This window comes from Pyxicephalus adspersus, chromosome 4 (assembly GCF_032062135.1).
Source record: "Pyxicephalus adspersus chromosome 4, UCB_Pads_2.0, whole genome shotgun sequence".
In the NCBI taxonomy this organism is placed as follows: Eukaryota; Metazoa; Chordata; class Amphibia; order Anura; family Pyxicephalidae; genus Pyxicephalus; species Pyxicephalus adspersus.
In genome coordinates, this window is record NC_092861.1 from 117,381,944 (window position 1) to 117,401,500 (window position 19,557).

General features: G+C 39.6%; 1 long non-coding RNA gene across 1 annotated transcript; it reads right to left on the bottom strand.

Moving 5' to 3' along the window:
* Nucleotides 1–1,053: 1,053 nt before the first annotated feature.
* LOC140330122 (uncharacterized) lies at nt 1,054–16,753 on the bottom strand. Its single transcript, XR_011920632.1, has 3 exons — nt 16,471–16,753; nt 2,645–2,733; nt 1,054–1,224 (listed from the first exon to the last, which is right to left on the bottom strand). It is a non-coding gene; the product is annotated as an uncharacterized lncRNA (long non-coding RNA).
* Nucleotides 16,754–19,557: the final 2,804 nt, after the last annotated feature.

A 19,557-nucleotide genomic window follows, 5' to 3' on the forward strand; every position in this document is an offset into this window, starting at 1 on the left:
AAAAAACCTGTGCAGCTTCAAAATGGATGGATGCTTCAACTCGTTACTTCTTCTAATCACTGTTTAAACATTTCGGCACCCACTTCGCTGAAAGCGTGCACATGTCAAGGATAGTGGTGATAACAAACCCAACACGCTCCGATGTCAAGTATCTGCGCTTATTTTTCTTTCTTTTTTATCTTTTTTGCGAATATTCGCCAGTCCTCAATACTCAGCTCATGGACAACATCGCAGGTTGCCGGGTCAGTTGAGGTTGGCACCCTTCCATTTAGGTGCAAATCATGTCTGGCATATAGGTTGTACCCCAATGAAAAGTCAGCTCAGTGCTCTAGGAACCCAAACCTTTCCCTTTTACACCAGCACTTGCCATGTGTTTAGCTGTCTAAGTTCACTCTGCCTTTCCTTTGCCCTTGGCACAGGCTAAATTCCAGAGAATATAATTTACTGATCCTCCATCTTCAATATATCTTGTCATTGGTTCAAACATGGACCAAGACAGCTGGGTCATGCCAAGCCCCTCCCAGTAATTTGTCCACTCGGTCCACCACATGCTGAACCCTGGCACCAGGAAGTCAGCAAACCATTTGGTTGAAGCGATTCGGAAGACAAACTATTCTATCAGTCTTCCTGATCATAGAATCCCTTATAACAAACATTTGTCTATGCCTTCCTGCATTTCCTTCCCCACCCCTACTAGATGGGCTGCTCGCCTGGCTGTTAGGGGTAGTAGTAATATCTAGTGTTGTCACCACTAGGTCTGCCACCTGCACATCTTCACATAGCTTTGCAAATTTGTTAGGGTGCTCAAACACAGGTCTGGTTTCTTCTATTACTTCTTTTATCACAAGGAAGTGCTGTTGGTAACACAGCCAGGTGCAGGTCCTGGCTTTTTTAGTGAACTATAGTGCTTTATGCAGGGTGGTCCAGGTCCTGCCTGTGCTCCCTGACAGGTATGTCAGAATTGCAAAATGGTCTAAACAAAATCACAAACACTGACTGTTAAAACACAAAAACTGACAGTACATTAATAAGCCACATTAGAAAAGATTAGAAGATTTAGTTTTTACTTCTTGTATATGCAACAAATTCTCTTTCAGAGTTGTAACATTGTGTCTTCACTATTTGGAGGAAACGGTTTTCTTACGTAGATCACTAGTTGCATGAACTGTTCCAAAGCTCACCGATGTTATTTCAGGGGATAGTCATAACTTCAAACCTACATATCTGTAGAAAAATTAGGAGAAACATAAAAAAGCATAAATAATCATACCTGGGAATATGAGACCACTAAGCAGAAGTTTACCTTTTCCAATATACATATAAAAAAGAACTTCAAATCAGTTTATCGTAGACTGCCTGGTCAAGAAAAAGTCCACAAGCCTGTAGGGCATATGATCTGGGGTTACTTCATTGCTTCACTACTTGGTCAGGGTTTTTTTTTCTGCAATAGTATGTGCCCAAAAAATTAGGTCAGCTGTCGACCTGAATATACTGAATACCCAGGTTTTTCTATCAATAGATTTTTTTTTCTCTGATGGCATGGACATATTCCAGGACAACAATACCAGTATTCATCAGGCTCAAATTGTGAAAGAGGGGCTTGGGGAATATGAGCAACATTACCATACAAGGATTGACCACCAGAGCTTAACCCAACTGAGAATCTTTGAGATCTGGCTAAAAAAATAATGCAACCCTGGACAACTTTTCTGAGTAATATTAAATAGACTTATTGAAATGATACAATGGCAAATGCAAGCCATAATTAAAGATAAGGGTGGCCCAGCAAAATATTAGAGTGTGTGACTTTTTTTTGGCCAAGTAGTGTAGTTATATTTTAGCTGCATTCATTTGTTTCACGTTAAAGCAGAATTAGATCAGTAATGAAAGGCCTGTGTATTTGCAAAGAATCTTCACTTGCAAATTAAAAGTTAGTGGATTTCCTTACTTTATCCACAGCTTCAGCTCGAGGAACAAAGGCAAGGTTGACAACACTATCTTTTTATAAAGATCCTAAGAAATGCAGTGTAGCTCAAATCTGATGAAAAGATGCTCAAATCTTGAGATTTTTGATGCTCATTATTCCCAGGATCTCTTTGATAGAATAAATATCTTTTTATTGTGGCTTATATTACCTTGTATTTAGTGCATTGTTTGGGCATAGGGTAGGGCAAGTTAACAGTTTCTCACCAAAGAACCCATTCTTGCAGTTCCTCACTGTTCCTTCATCTTACGAATCCCCCGCTGATATGACTAGTGTTGGTGGCCTGACATTACCAGTCTGGTAATGCCATTACCCCAGTCATGTGACAGTGTTCAAGCCTAGAGATTGGCAGATAACCCTTAGCATTGTCACAGGGGAGAAAGTGACATGCTGGGTATTGTAGTCAGATGCTGAGCAGAGTGGAGTGGTGAGTGCAAGCTGGTAAGGTGAGTTTAGGGGTCTGGGGAACACTTTGCTCTGCATGAGTAGTTGAAATACATCAAGCAATTTCTTCCAGCTCCTTCTTTCTTCACAGCCGCGACCACAACAACTAGTGTCAGCAACCTAGGGAGCTGTGACTCTGCATGAGTATGTAACACCTTACAAACATCATATATGATACAGTAGTAAAAAGAAACATTTTATTGTAGCAGCTCTTACCTTTGTTTGATGTGTATCGTTTGGGCTGAAGCTTTACAAGGTGCCATAGTAACTTCAACTTCCATTTTATATTTTGCACCAGCAACCACCTAGTGCAAATAATTTAAATATAAACAGAATGATGTATCGGTAATGGCAATTATCACATCCATTGTTCAATTTTACACATTCACTATTTAGTTCAATTTTACACATTCACTATTTATCACAGTGGTTTTTCCCCTTAAGTTGACATTTACCAGTCAAAACTGGTATCAAACAACATATATCCGCATTTACTGATATCTGCTCTTCAATGAGAAAAGTGCTGTCCTGTACATTTCATTCATTAAATCACGAAGCAAATTCATTCTGATATTCCCATATTTCGCTATTTTTGCCATAAACAATATTCCAGCTATGCGGATTTTAATGATTCTTCGGTTTAAAGATGTGGATTTCTTTGCCAGTGAAGAGAGCTTTACCAGTCTGTTTATTTCATAATAGGCATTTCATTGGTGGTTCAATGGTGGGGTCTCACCTCCTTGTAAAGGTAATAAGCCCAGATAATTAGGCAGATTGGGCTTGTTTACCCATGGCAAGGTAGTTGTGAGCTTACAAGCCACCTTCTATTGGGATATCAGCCCACAGGTCCTAAAACAATGGTCAGTTCTTTGACAGTATTTTTACACACCAAGAAGGGTCCCCCTCAAAAACTACTGATGATGGCAGGTGGTGCCCAGGGTGAAATCCCTAAAAAGGTAGGGCGTGATTTTCCCCCAACCTGCCCCCACAATAGGATTCAAGTAGGTGGTTCACAATATGTAAATCCATTCAGTATTGTCAGCAGAAAAAAGGAAAGAGAAGCAAACTCCAAACGTTCCTCAGCTCCCTGTCTTCTTGATTAGGCATTCAGTACCACCCAATCAAATCAGGATTCCTGCTGACTCCATTCTCAAAGGATGGGAATGTAAACAAATTATTATGTCTTGTGCTGTGTCAAAAAAAGTACTATTCCCTCAGGTCAGCTGATGCCTTATGCTATCAGCAGCAAAAGTCAGCCTGTCAACTTTAGTGCCATGTGTGACTGTGTGTGCCATGTCAATAATCCTTAAGGTATGTGGGCCAGTCCTAGGCAGCAATACTTTATAGTTTGGACTGTATCCCAGGCTACTTCATTGCATTAATGGTTTAGGCAGGGAGAGAATGGAAAACATATTTTGAGCTTGTCGAAGTCCTGAATCAGCTGTGTAGAATTCTCAGTTTGGCACAGAGAGCTATTAATTGACCTACATACATGTCAATGGCTTGGTTCTGATAATATCCAAAGATTTTGCTTTGTCCTTTAGGATAACTTATTTTGTAATACTAAAACTGAATTCATAGCCCCACACTGCAAGGGTATTTTTCCCCTGAACCTGGAGATTGGATTTATTTTTATTAGCACCTAAACTCAATAGCACTGTTACACATAAACAGTTTATTTGATATTTTAGGATGTTTGTGTAAATGTGCACAGTTTCTGTTTTGTTGGTAAAAACAGCCATGGAAGGTTTTCATTCCTGCTCAGAACAGGGATGTAGTCAATAAAGTCCTGGCACAGCAAAAAAAAATCAGATTAAGAGTGTGAATGTTTCAAAAAAAGACAGTGAAGGCAACCAAAACTAACCAGTTTATTACCATTTGTCACTACAACAAATGTCAACATTGTAGGAGTTCCAGTCTCCTTCACTGCATTATGTACTCCTATGACTCATAATAAACTGTTACTATGTATTGCTCACCCTGCACTCTCTTTGCTTGCTCTATTCCCTCTCATCCCCTCAGTCTGTTACCCCCTAATCTGTTTGCTCCTTCAGTCTCCTGCTTTCTCTGTCTGTACCTTTTCTCTCTTTTACTACTTGCCAGTGACATCTCACCCAACCCTGGTCCCCCTCACAGCTTCTCTCTTCCCGACCCTCTCACCAACAATCAACCTCCTACTAACCTCATTACCATCCTCACTACCTATAAGTTCTCACCCCCCTTTTCTGGCAGTCTATGAAATGCCAGATCCGTTGGCAATAAATTAACCACAACCTTCTTCTCTCTAAATCTCGGAACTTCCTGGCTCTCACTGAAACTTGGCTTTTCTCCTCAGACTCTGCCTCTGCTGCTGCTCTCTCCTATAGAGGCCTGCACTTCACACATACCCCTAGACCTGACAACAGAGTAGGATGTGGTGTGGGTCTCGTTCCTTCACCTAACTGCACATACAGAGTCCTCCCTCTCATTTTCACCTCTTTTGGAGTCCACTCCGTCTGTCTTTTCTGCCCTCTATCCCTTATTTTTGCTATTGTCTACAGCCCCCCTCGGCCCAGTCCCCATTCTCACAATTTTTGGACAACTTTGCCTCTTGGCTCTCACATATTCTTTCTCATGACCTGCCCATCTATATCCTCGGTGACTTTAATGTTGCAGTGGATGACCTCAACCATCCTTCCTCAAACTGCTCTCCATCACCACCCTTTTGGACTCATATAGAACATCAACGGTCCCACACATATGGCTGGACACACTTTAGACCGGGTATTTTCTAAACTATGCAACCTCTCCCACCTTGACAACTCACCATTTCCCCTTTCTGACCACAACCTAATAACCTTCAACCTATCTAACTCCTGCCCCCCTCACCACATCCCAGACCTGGCCTTGGCAGAGAGATTTCCGTAACCTCGACCACAACCTATTCTCAAACTGCCTTACGTTCCTCACCCCCACTCTCTCCAAAATCACCTCCCCAGATGAAGCTGCCACCAAGTTCAACCACTCACTTTCCTTGGTTTTGGATAAGGTTGCCCCTGGCACCTTCCGCTACCCCGCCCTGCCAACCCCCGACCTTGATACAACAATGACATCAAACATTTTTAAAAAAATGTTCGTGCAGCTGAGCACCAGTGGAGAAAATTTGGCCTCACTGCTGACTTCATGAACTACAAAGCCAGACTACAACACTTTAACACAGAACTCACTGTCACCAAGCAAAATTACTTCTTCGCTGTCATTTCCTCTCAAGCTTCCAACCCACGCAGCCTATTCTCAACAATTGACTCCCACCTAAATCCCACACCTGCTCCCCTGACAACTACCTTCTCTATCACAGACATAGACACCTACTTTAGAGATTAAATTGACAAAATCAGACATGATGTCTCTGCTCACTGGGCCACTGCATCCATATCCACCCCTTCCACCTGTAAATCATCACTGGCCTCCCTCAGCCCTGTTACTCTGGATGAAGTCTCCTTTCTTCTCTCACCATCTCTATTAGGGATGAGCGATAATGCCTCCGGCACTTCCGATGGGTCCACGAAATTTCGTCGAAATTTTGGGAAGCCATCGGAAAACCAGGAAATCACTGGGAGGAGTATCGCAGCTGCCTTCATAAATACAGCTGTGCGAATCCTCAGTGAGCGATCCCTGGGCACCTGACATGTAGTTCCCCGGGATCTCTCACTGAGAGGAGGATTCTCACAGCTCCATTCATAAATGCAGCCACAATACTCCTCCTCTCAGAGTGAGTCATGCGGCTTGCGTTTATGAATAAACCTCTCCCTACCTTCTAGCTATCGTCCCATCTCCCTTCTCCCATATGTTTCCAAACTTCTTGAGTGCCTTGTTTGCAAAAGACTCACCGATTACCTGAGCAGCAACTCTCTCCTTTACCCCCTTCAGTCTGGCTTCCGAGCTGCCCATTCCACCGAATTAGCCCTAACTAAAGCGGCCAATGACCTCCACAGAGCTAAGTCTCAAGGCAACTTTTCCCTGCTCATTCTCCTTGATCTTTCCTCTGCGTTTGACACTGTTGATCACCCCCTTCTAATCCAAATCTTGCGCTCCATTGGTATCAGTGACACTGCTCTCTCTTGTTTTACTTCCTACCTGTCTGACCGCACGTTTCAAGTTTCTTTCAATGGTAACTCCTCCTCACCCACTCTTCTCCCTGTTGGTGTTCCCCAAGGGTCAGTTCTCTTCTCTGTACACCTCCTCTCTCGGTAGTCTCATCTCCTCCTTTGGCTTTCAGTACCATCTGTATGCTGATGACACTTAAATTTATCTGTCCACCCCTGACTTGTCTCCTTCAGTCCTGGATAAGGTTTCATGCTGCCTGTCAGCCATATCATCATGGATATCTGACAGATTTCTGAAACTTAACCTGGATAAAACCAAACTCATTGTTTTCCGTCCCTCAAACTCCAACTCTCTCACTGCCATATTCCTAACTGTTAACACAGTCAGTCGTCCGTCCACTCAAGCAAGTTGTCTTGGTGTCACCTTTGACTCGGCCCTCTCATTTACCCCCCATATTCAGAACATTTCAAGGTCCTGTCATTTATATCTACGCAACATCTCCAAAATCGGCCCCTACCTGTCCCCAAAGATGACCAAACTCCTTGTACACGCTCTTATTATCTCTTGTCTGGACTACTGTAACACCCTCCTCTCTGGTATATCACTAACCCGACTCTCTCCTCTACAATCTAATATGAATGCTGCAGCCAGACTCATCCATCCCTCCCACCGCTCTTCTGCTGCTTTGTAGTTCTCTCTTTGTAGTTCCCTTCATTGGCTTCCACTCTTGAGCCGCACTCTTCACTCCTCCAATGACCTACTACTGACCTCATCACATGCATGGCTCCAAAACTTTTCTAGAGCTGCCCTGACTCTCTTGAATGGTCTTCCTCGTCCTATTCGGCTTGCTCCTACTTTCTGCTTATTTAAAAGAGCGCTCAAAACACATGACAAGTTTTTCAGACTTGCCTAACAGTCTTCTTCTTTCTCTTAAAACCCTCACTACTTCCCATCACTCCATATCTCCCCTCCTATTGTGTGAGACTTCCCCCACCTCCTAGATTGTAAGCCCTTTGGGGCAGGGTCCTCTTCTCCCCATGTCTCACTGTCTGTAACTGTCTGTCATTTGCTACCCCTAGTTAATATACAGCGCTGCGTAATATGTTGGTTTGTATAAATCCTGTTTAGTATTAATAATAATAATGATAATAAATGTATTTTACAAATGGTAAAAAAAACTATAAGTCTTGATTTAGGAATATTGTAATTACTGTATGTATAAAGCAGCACTCAAACTTAAGAAAGGGGGCAGCCCATGTGGCCAATCAGATGTCTTGCATTAAAATGTACTGAAAAATGTTTGCTGTCAGAAGGAGAGAAAAAATTAGCTTATGAATTATTGCTTCTTTACTGTCTAGTCACAGACTGAAAGGCATGAAGGTGACCAGACTGAGTTGCTTATTTGCAATAGAGAAAATTAGGTCTCCAGACCGGCTGTGATGTTGGGTAGAGCTGTGTAAATTGGAGCACTGGATGATTGGAAATAAAAAAAAAAATTTGTGAGTAAAACATGTTATCATGTATACAATACAATGTCACTGCTTTTTCCATTTTTTTCTGGAGTTCAGATTTTGCTAAATTCAGAGGGGTGGCTTTTGACAGCAGTACTTCTGACAACCAGTCTTCAACTGCCTACATTGGTAAAATGGTAACCCTCATGTGCACATCTGAACTTTGGCTGAAAGTCTAATTCTAGGTATAAATGATGAAACTGTCTAACAAAGCAAACAATTTTCAAATCTGTTAAGCCACTTTTACAATCAAAACACCCCTGCTAACTGTATAGACATTTTTATTTCTTCATCCCTGATATATTGTGATTTGGGGCCCTGGAAAAGGTGGAGGCAGGGTCAGTCTAAGCGTATTAAAGATAAACTGGCAGGTCCTAAGCATCTCACTGTCCTAGACAATCTGATCTCCCTCGGTATACAAATAGATATTAACTTCTTGATAGAGGATTCACAATATAAACGTTTTCCTCAATGGCTTCCACCATTTTTCCACTGCTACCACCATGGCCTTCTGCCTTTCCTCCCTTGGTGGAATCAATGGAGCCTATCTTTATCCAACCCTGGAAACGGGCTACCACCATGCATCTACTGTGAATAAAAGGACTCTTTAGTAATAAATATTCACAATGGCTGAGAAAAATAAACTTCTAGCATGCCTTGAGGGAGCGGGGCATGCTGGAGAACTCTTTTCACTCCTCTTTCAAATGTCTCACAATACTAGTGTCAGCTGCACTATGACAAGCCCACTATCATCCTGGATGCCTTACTTAATTCTAGATCAGGCTTCGTATAACGTCTCATGTTTCACCAACAGGCTTTCTCGGGGGAGGTGTTGAGAAAGGTCAAGTACTATTTAACAAAATAGAAACAATATTTATATCAGAGTGTTCACGTGTCAGCAACAGTTAGTACATACAGTGTATAACTGGTGGTATTAAAGAAAAAGTGTCTTATACAGTGAATATATGTGAATAAAGGTATGTTTATAGGAGGAATGTCATAGAGTGTATTATGCGTCATATGTATTGTTGTTTGTAAATTACCATTATTTTAAAAATTGTTAAATATAATAGTTCTGGATTGTAATTTTTTTAGGTTTTCAAATAAAACACTTAGGTAACAAATAAACTTTAGGACTTTAGGACTGGTAGTTCAGTAAGTTTTAACAGAAAAGCAGGCAAATGTACATTATATGTATGTGCTCAACTTGTTGCCACCATTTTGGTAAAGTTTTCTTTATTTTTTAAAACTGTCAAAGCTTTTTAATGCATTGTGTTAAATCGGGGGTCAGCAAACTTTTTTGGCTACTAGGCCATTTTAGGAGGTCAAGAAGGCACACTAGGCCGGACTCTCTCTCTCTCAGATGGCTCCACCTCCCACCAGGAACCCCCTCAAGGGAAATCCCTCTCCTCCACAATGCATACAGAGGAGAGGAAGTGTCCCCTTACCCCGGTGGTGGAAGTGTTAACACCGGCCACGGTAAATAGGGAAGGGAGGCAAAACAAGGAAGCTCAAGAGCCACATGCGGAGCCGCAGGTTGCTGACGCCTGCCGGCCGGGATTAGGCCGATCAGGCCGATCAACCAGGGGGGCGTTAGGCCAGAACGGACTACTAGCCAGGCCATATCTGGCCTAAGGGCCAGAGTTTGCCGACCCCTGTGTTAAGTGATATCTGTTAGCAGATATGGATCAGCAATATATCTGCTCTTTTCACTAATTTTGCATGCACTCAAGAAACCTATTAAATGTCTAAGAGAAACATAATCATTTTAATCTGGGTGCTGCTTGGGCTTTTTCCACCAATGCGAGCTCTCTTGTTATGAGTGCAAGAAGTATTTAGGCACCAGATAACACAATATAATCTCTGTATAACAAAAATGTTTTTGTCATCTCTCATTGTTGTTACTTTACCCGTCTGTCAGTTGCTGAAACCATTCTTTACCCTTATTTTATTGCATGCCCTGAAAATTGGTGCTCCAATAGGAAGACATCCCCAAAAAGAAAAAAAATCCCCCAAAAAGGTCTACCGGAATAGGGATTAGAAAGAGTGTACCTTTGCTTTATAATTGTTATTCCTCACCATTCCCTAGCCACATATCAGTCTGGAGGAAGTGCAGAAAAGTGTGAAGTTGTATTGTCCCTATGCCAGCACCTACCAACCACAGCAAGCACTTACCATCTCTTAAAAAGTAATTTTATTGAACTCAAAGTCATATAATTTGACAGCAGATTGATTTTGATTATGGGTTATATGTACATTTTCCTCTAGATAAGCAGCCAGGGTTTATATTTAACTTTTTTAGAAAATTAGGTGGAAATCACTGTTTCATGGCATTTCCGTAGTTCAGGAGCCGCTGTCTGCCCAAAAAAGAGCAGGGATATATACATTTGATGAGGTAGAGATCTGTGAGTGGTAGAATATTAATATTAGGCAACGTTGGTATTTATCTGGGTATATAGTATTTTAATTCAGCAGACAACAGCCTCAATGTTAGGATAGTACATCGTATTTCTGTGGAAACATATGTGAAAGTTGATGTAACGTTAGAATGTACTAAATGTTTTTCATATTTATTTTTACTATTTCTAAGCAGAGGGTTATTCATTCACTATAGGAAGATTAGAGTAACACCTTTTGTGGTAGGTACTTCATACATAAATACCTAAATGCTTTCTTCTGGGATATCTCACCTATTTTTTCTCCCGCAGAAGCAGACTTCTTAGGATGTGCTTTTGAAAGCTTGCTGCAAGATGGTCCAAACCCTCCTGTCAGAATCAATCATTTCTTTTTTTTTTTTCTACAGCTTCCAGTATTTGTCAGCATGGGAACTGATTTTAATATTTTTCCTGCTAATGAAATTCTATAATCCTAAACTTGTTTTTTGCCATTATATTTGAATAGTCCAGTCCTGATTCCAGTTTGTTGATAAATACAAACAGCAGAATGATGATACCAATGTGAAAGGGCTACATGAATTCCTTTTTAAACACTAAATGTACTGTATAAATGATTCTCATTACCACATATTTTTAGCTGCTCTTATGCAACAGCTTTTTTTCTGATATTGTAGGGGTTATTATAGTGCAATAACAACATCTGTATTCTGTTTATAGTGGCCTTAACTGATCTCATCAGTACACTGTAGTTTATTTGTTTCAACATGCTAAGCATAGTGTGGAAACTCTCCGTTCCAACTTCTGACAAAAAAAGCAAAACATTTTATTGAGAATCATTTGTGAGTCATATTCTCACTTCTTTGCATCATTTTCTTCAACAATACATCTGACATTGAACAGTAAATTATACATTTGCTTTCATCATTTTTTATTTCATTTTTTTGCCTCAATTTTGTACATATTTTAGACTTCATTCACTCATTGAAGTGAATTTGTCATCAAGACTGTGTGGACATGGAGCACTTCACTAGTTTGGCTATGTTCAGACTAGCGGTTTTGCATGCTGTTCTGGGTGTAATTTTTTTCATTAAACTGTTAATATTGGACCAAAAAGGTTAATTCAATATCCTTTATTAGACAAGCTGCAGGAGACTGCAGCACTGTTATGTGTTTTTTTGGGGGGGTTCCATAGACTTAAAGAGGAAAAAAACCCAAAAACAAGAAAAAAAATATCCTTTCATTCAATCTCGCAGAGCAGTCGATCCATCCAGAGGATTTTTCCATTGGGTCCCCCAAAATAGGAAAAATTGCTGTGGAACAATAAAATAGACTAGTCTATTCCCTTCTGCTACCTGTCAGGGAAAGATATTCTGAGAAATATGTCACCAAAAGATATGTAGCTCGATTTGTGCCAATGATGTTGGGACAAAGGCTAAAAGTACCAGTCCTGGCAAGGAAAAAACATAAGTAGGGAAAAATCTTCAGGGTAAAGTAAGCATAGATCTATAACCTTTTTTGTTGTAGTAGATGTGTACTTTATTCTGATATACAATACATCTCCCTGGTACTTCTTTATGTGTTTAAGGATTTGTTTTCACCTATTCAAATACATAAAGCGGTCATCAATGTTTACAAAGGATTTGCCAGTTATACAGAGCATAGTTTAAACTTCTGTAATATTTTCCATTTCCTATAATATGCCAATGTGCTTTAAATAGTATGTGTTCTATGCATCTTTTCCATTCAATAAAAAAGTAGCTTCAGTGGTACAACTTAACTCCTTCCTACTCCTAAAGAGGAACTAAACTCAAAATTCCCTCAAAACAAAAAAATTCACTTACCTTTAATCCCGCAGGACTGTTGATCGGTCTGGAAGTCTCTTTCATCGGGTCCTGCGTCGTCCTGGGACCGTCTTCATGCCGGCGCTCTGGGCGCCGCCATCTTCTCCACTTCTTCCTGGTTCTTCTACCTACATCACCTGATCTTGCACCTGGGTCGGGTGACATAGATGGGACAAAACTTGCCGTTCTCACTGCACATGTGTGAGATCGTCAATTTCTTTCCCTTTTGGCGAAAGGACTCCTTTTGCACATGCCTATGATGCTTATTTTATAAAAATAGGAAAAATTTATGTGTAACAATAAAATCTAGTCTATTCCCTTCTGCTATTTGTCAGGGAAAGATATTCAGAGAAATATGTCACTAAAAGATATGTTGCCCGATTTGGGGATCTTGCGGCGAATCGGGTCTTTCTCGCTTACCGAACATGTAAGCGAGAACGGCCTGTGTATATTCTGCTGTTGAGATTGAATTTTTTGGGACCTGCAAGAGCAATCAGGGGAGCGAAGCTGTCAGCTCTGCTCCCCTAATTGCTCTTGCAGCCCTGTAGTATGTGTTCTTGAATAGAAATTCTCTATCCAAGAACAGGACTACTGAGGCTATGCTTATCATGAATGAATGCACCCGTGGGAATCATCCTGTGATGGCTGCATTCATGAATGCAGCTGCTGTACTCCTCTTGTCAGTGTGCGATCCCCGTGCACTAGAAGTTGAATGAGGGCTTGCCCACATTTAAACTTCAATTCCCATTGATTGCACACAGGAGGATTCCCACGGCTGCATTCATGAATGCAGCCGTGGGAATTATCCTGTAATGATTTCCTTGATCTTCCGATGGGTCAGGAAAATTGGCTCATCCCTATTTAACAGTAATACAGGGTAAAGCTTAAACTTCTGTAATATTTTCCATTTCCTATAATATGCCAATATGGTTTAAACAGTATGTGATCAAGTCTATGCATCTTATCTATTCAATAAAAAAGTAGCTTCAGTTGTATCCCGCAGGGCTGTTGATCGGTCCGGAGGTCCTGTATCATCCTGCCGTCCGTCTTCGTGCCGGCACTCCAGACGCCGTCATCTTCACCGCTTCTTCCTGGTTCTTCTATCTATGTCACCCGACCCAGGCATGAGATTGGGTGACGTAGGTTGGAAAAAAAATTTGACAAACTCACTGCACATGACGAGATCGGCAATTTTTTCTATTTTCACGGAAAGGCTCCTGCGCATCCCAACATCCCAGCCTGGAAAATACTACATAGAGCAATGCTGTGTCACTACTGTCATTATAGGGTACAACCCTGCAGCAGAATCGCCCACCATCAGAAGAAGAGAATAAAGAGTACCTATGCCATGACCAGACCACAGTCACCTAGATGAAATTGTATGTGTAAGCATTTAAAAGATGTGGTGTGGGGTGTGCTTCAAGGGTTGGGGATCATCACAAGGTTTTTGCTTTACTGATGCTTACTATCTTTTACCTTATTAACTATATACACTAATATACATTACACCTTTGTACTGTTAAGTCTCTTTGGAAGCACTAGGGCTAAACTATGCTCATACAGTTTAACATTTATTTGAGTGAAATCACATGAAAAGGATATGGCATTCATATAGACTCAATATAGTTTGAACTTGTTTGATGTCACAAGCTATCTGTGTTGTTACTGGGTGCTCCATATCAAATCAATACTATAATATTCCAATTGTTGAATATCATTTAAAAGCAGTTGAAGCCTTTCAATTCAGCTACAACATTTATAAATGCTTGTGTATGAAATTTTAAAATCTAATGATTAATTACTGATGTGCTCATTCTGTGTTCAGTTCCAGTTACTCATAATTGCGTTACTTTCCAAACCGTGAAAGTTTCCGATCAGTTTTTTTAACGCCAAACAAAGTTCACTCTAACATTGCAACATTGCATAATGATTTTAAAAAAATAAACAAGAACGTTCTGTCAGATCTGCAGCTGGTCCTTGTGCAGATCTGTCTGGAAATGTTTTGGTACAGAAAAGTATTTGTTGCTTAGAGCATATTAGTATTGTTTTTTTTTTTTTTGTATATACTTTTCTGATTAGTTTGTTAAACGTTGATGTTGGCCAAGTTACAATGTTATGGTGCATGTTATAGCATTCTTTGCATATCATAATACCTTGCATATCTTTTGTACTCTGTTTTCCCAGCCAAAAAAAAATAATATTCAGCAAGTGTTATATAATTAAGAGCTTGGATAGAATAAAGACTGCAATTTTTGCAGAAATGATGTACTTAGCCAGGGCTAGGAAAGTGATAATTCTAGTGCTGAGACTGAGACAGATATATTTTCATGGTCACTGTACTGCTGAACAAGAAACAGGAAAGGAATATATCTAGGAACTCTTTTCTGCTGTAATAAAGCTTAGGTGCTGTGGTATTTGCACAAGCTCTGCTAAAAGTTGAAATAAAAGGGGGACACTATTAGGCCTTGAAAGTACATTTTTTTTACTGTACTATGGGACAAAGAAACAAGTTTAGTTACATGCTGTCCTTTCTCAGATGCCTAAATATTCATTTCCCTTACCTTACCTGCTGTTCTATTCTCCTGTTGAAGTAAGAAAAAAACACCATTTGTAAGGTCTAAATTTCAAGTTAGAATATACACAAAACTGAAGACTCTCCTCTCCCCACATGACAGCACTGGGTGTCTAATTGCACGTTATGGCAAATACCATTGGGAAAAGTAGTGTGAAGAAGGCTAATTTGAGCTGGGGTAGTGTATTCCTTTAGCCAATGGGAGAACAATACTACACCCCAGCACAGTCTAAAATGTACCCCATACCTCCACTACAGTGTACATTGCAGCATAATACTCCCAAGTACAGTTCACACTGCACCCAGTCCATTTCACACTGAGATCTAGTTCAATGGTCTGATTTAATAAAGCTCTCCAAGGCCGGAGAGGATACACTTTCCACAGTAAAGCTGGGTGATTCAGCAAACCAGAAACAGATTTCTTCAAAAGCATTTGCTTTTTGCTAGCAAATATTTTAAATGCTGGACCAGAAAAATTCCAGGTTTGCTGGATCACCCAGCTTCACTGATGAAAAGTGTACCTTCTCCAGCCTTGGAGAGCTTTAATAAATCAAGCCCAATGTATGCTGTTCCCATTGAATCCCAGTACACTTCACATTGCACCCTGGTACATCCAGCACAGCTCAAGTAAAACCAACACTGTAAACTGTACTTCATACATCCAGTACTTCTTACACAGCACTCATTAAAGCTGACCGTGCACCCCAGTAGAATTTAAACTGCAATCCTGTACTGCTCACTAGTTAAGTTCACAAATTGTACATCTCACATATACCCCAGTGCAGTTCAAAATGTGCACCAATATATCCAGTGCAGCTCGCACTGCACTCTGTGGATAAGACACTATTCCTCAATCCATTACCATTTTTCTTGTCTCTCAGCCATTACAATTGGAAAATAGGTCCTGCACACTCCTGCCCACCAATTACCCTTGTCACTGACATTAAATCCCTCCACTCCTGGTGAAGCAAGGTACAATGTGCTGTTAAGCCAAACATACAAACTCAGAGACATATCTATGTGATGTGAATAGGAAGAACAATGAGATAATAGTGTGCAAGAAGCAAACATGAACTTTACCTGCTACATTTTTAGTGTTCATTAAATGGACACACTTCTTCTGATATGTAAATTAATGAACATTAAATAAATGATCACGAGTACATTATGTCCCTAAAACATGCTTTGAAAATGGTTACCTTGACATGTTACAATCTGATTGTACAACATATTTTGCAACAATTGTTTTTTGCATTAATTATGTAACATAATTTGCAACATTTGCAACATTATGTAACACAGGACAACCTGACTAAAAATAAATTGAACACATTAAGGTAAGACGTTATAATTCATATGATATGTTAGCTAATTTGCCTAAAAAAGGGGTAACATCTGTCTTAGATCTCCTTAATACCCAATCAAGCCGGTTAAGGAGTTTGTACAATCTGATGTGCAAAATCAGTTTCCAGAGTTTGGAAAAATTTTTCTTATTTCTGTATAGACTTAATAGAGATAATACACCTTTTTCACAATACTTTATGTTTTAAGAATTTAGGGCAGGGGGTATCAGTAAAACAGGAAAACACAGACCATAATTATACCCATAATGGTATAGTAAGAAATTTTCTCTTACGTGCTTTGATGCTTGTTTTGTTCAGATGCTGTAACTCCTGGTGTTTTGCTTCCTGTTGCCAAAATTCGATGAAAATATTGGTCATTTGGTTTGGTTTTGCAAGAAATTGAAATGTTAATAATTAATCAAATTTCTGCTACTGAGACTGGATGTTTTAGGTGGCCAAGAACTGATCGTTTCTACTGCTGTTGGAAGTGGGCATTCAATGTTTTGCTGGTTTTTAGTTATTCATCTGCTAAATGAATAGATCCAGTGTAACATATCAGTATACCAAATAACAAACAGAAGGATGGTGTGCTATGACAGTACATACTGCCTGGATCCTTTCCTACTTTTTATCTACGGCTTTTGGAGAAAGTAGAAAACTGTTCTGTGTTAAAGCAGCCCCTTTTCCAAACATGAGAATTTGTTAATGGATACTTGTAGTAAAAGAAACAGGCTGCTATTGATAAGCTTCACTTCACTTCAAACACTAGCCGATTGTCTATTCCTGGTATCAGTATTTTCTCAGATAATGGCCTGGAAAAAAACATGAATATAAAAGTCAGAAAATAGTCAAAACTCTTAGCAATTTCTACAGGTTAGTTCCCATAAAGTATTGAAGCCATTGGATCATCTGGTATTATCATATCGAAAAATCAGCAGTAACACGTTTTTGGAACTCTGGGCACCACAAAACAATCAAAAGTTGCCTTGTTAGCTTATAAAAAATATAATGCAAAGTATACTTCTTACCTTAGAGTACCAAGAGTATTTAATACTGCATTATCCTGCAGTCCTGCTGAAGCTGACATTATGATTCGCTTGGAATGCAGTAATTGCATACAATACAGAATTAGGAGGAGAATCATCGTCCTATAGTGTAATTTATGATAGCAGAAAAGGCAAGAAGAGAGTCTTTGGGGAATTAGTGATGGGGGAAGACTGCAGGATACTGGGTCAAGCTTTGTAATAGCCTCTGTTACATTATTCCCTACTAAAATACAATAGTTACAACTATTCCCTAGTTAAATTAGCTTTTTTTTACCATTCTACTGGGATGGAGGGTGGGGGCAATTTATTTTTTAGACTTAGATTAGAGTAGAAGTTTAGGTTTATTTTAAGTTTTGATTCATATGTGTGTGATAGGGCTGTTGCGGTCACAAAGATGTGAAAAATTCTAACCGTGTTACTATAAAGCAAAAAAAAGCAATTACTACACAACAAAATCTTTTTTTGGTAAACAGTCTGAAGTTGGGCAATAGCTGAACTTACTCAACTCTCAATGGCTATATACAAACCCTTAGAAAGAAACATATTATTGGTCAAGTGTTTGAACATGGGGGTACATGGAATGTCAAGTAACTAAAGTATAAGCTTTCCTGCCTTGCTTAAGAGTTAATTGCATTATGTGCCTTTATGTTGGCTAACTTCAAAGTTTGGAGTTAATGCATGTTTAAACGAAAGCTTTGTGCCACAGTCCCAACTCTGGTTGTATTACTCACAAGGACTGTGGCAGCGGACCATAAAGAAAGAGGACTTTGTAAATATGTTATTAAACCTACAAAGTGACATAATATTACCTTCCAAATATTTACAGTTACACTACCAGATACTTAACTACATAAAATAAACCAACAAGGAAATAAACAAATATAACGTAGAATTCTGCAACATTCCCAAAGTATAATGCACTTATTACTAAAGGGTTCAGCTAAATTCTTCAAGACAAGTGGTGAGGAGTTAAAACCATCCAGCAAACAAAAGTCCAAAGTCAGTATTCCAAAAATCATCATTAAATGGCAATATGTGAGGTTTCAATCACCATCTAACCTTTTATATCTGGGATCCTGGCCAGCAAAGCACATTGTTTATCATCCATTAGAATAACGGACCTTATGTCATGGACTATGCTCAAGTCTTCCGTTACTTATTTCTCCATATTCTCTATTTAAGGATTGCAACAAATGCTAGTTTGTCCTTCTGGAGGCTTGATGCCATTATTTTTGAACACTGTGTCCGTTTCTCCTTGCAAAATATGAGGAATTATTTTCACTCCAGAAGAAGTGGTATAACTAGCCACAAAACTTGTTACATTATACAAACAACATTTTATCTCTGCAGGAACATTGTATTCCACTTATAATCCACTTCCTCAATGCACAATCAATCATATTGACACCATTTTAGAGATATCGGTTGAATTAGGTAAATCTCAAGTACTGGTTTGTGGCTTACATGCCCTACATGCCCTACATGCCACCACTTGGATGAAATTCATCTCCATCAGATGGTCAAAAAACTCTTCTCTGCTGTGCAAGCATTACTCACATTTTTGAATCACATTAACTGGAACTTTACAATTTGAGGCTTAATTTCTCTATACTTTTTATCCCAGTGGCTCTATCCCAAGGCCAAAGTTGTGTGATGGTTCTCATTATTCCCTAAGGAAGCCCATAAGGCAAAACACGCCGGGATCTGAGACCAATATTACTGTACAGTGTATTACTTTCCTTTTCTTTTCTCCTCTTTGGAACATACTATCATTAGTACATAGGAGAAACCTATTTCGTTTAGCTTCCTATTTACTCCACAAAATTTTATGGGACTAGGACCATTTTTTGCTTGTATTTTGAAATCATTATTTGATTTATCAATTATCCTTTTATAAAAACTTACCTTTACACGCACATATAAATATTTATTTATTAAAAAACTTGTTCCTAAAAAATACACCTACTACTACCTCTTATTACTACTTATCCTAGGAGCAACACTAGTAAAGCAGAAATGTCAGCCCAGTATTTGTCTTAGAACTCCAGAGACCTCAAAACCAAACCTAAGTCTAGCTGGCTTAACGTATTCCTACATCTGTGAGAGGTGCCTGAGCTGGCATTAGAAAAAAATGGAAGAACTATACAAGGAGAATACTTATCCTAGGAGGTATTTGTATGTAAAGTACCGTACTGAGAAATTCCTTATCCTGGGAGGTATTTGTATGTGGAGGACTGTACAGGGAGATTCTTTATCCTGGGAGGTATTTGTATGTGGAGGACTCTACCAGGTGATACCTTATCCTGGGAGGTATTTGTATGTGGAGGACTGTAC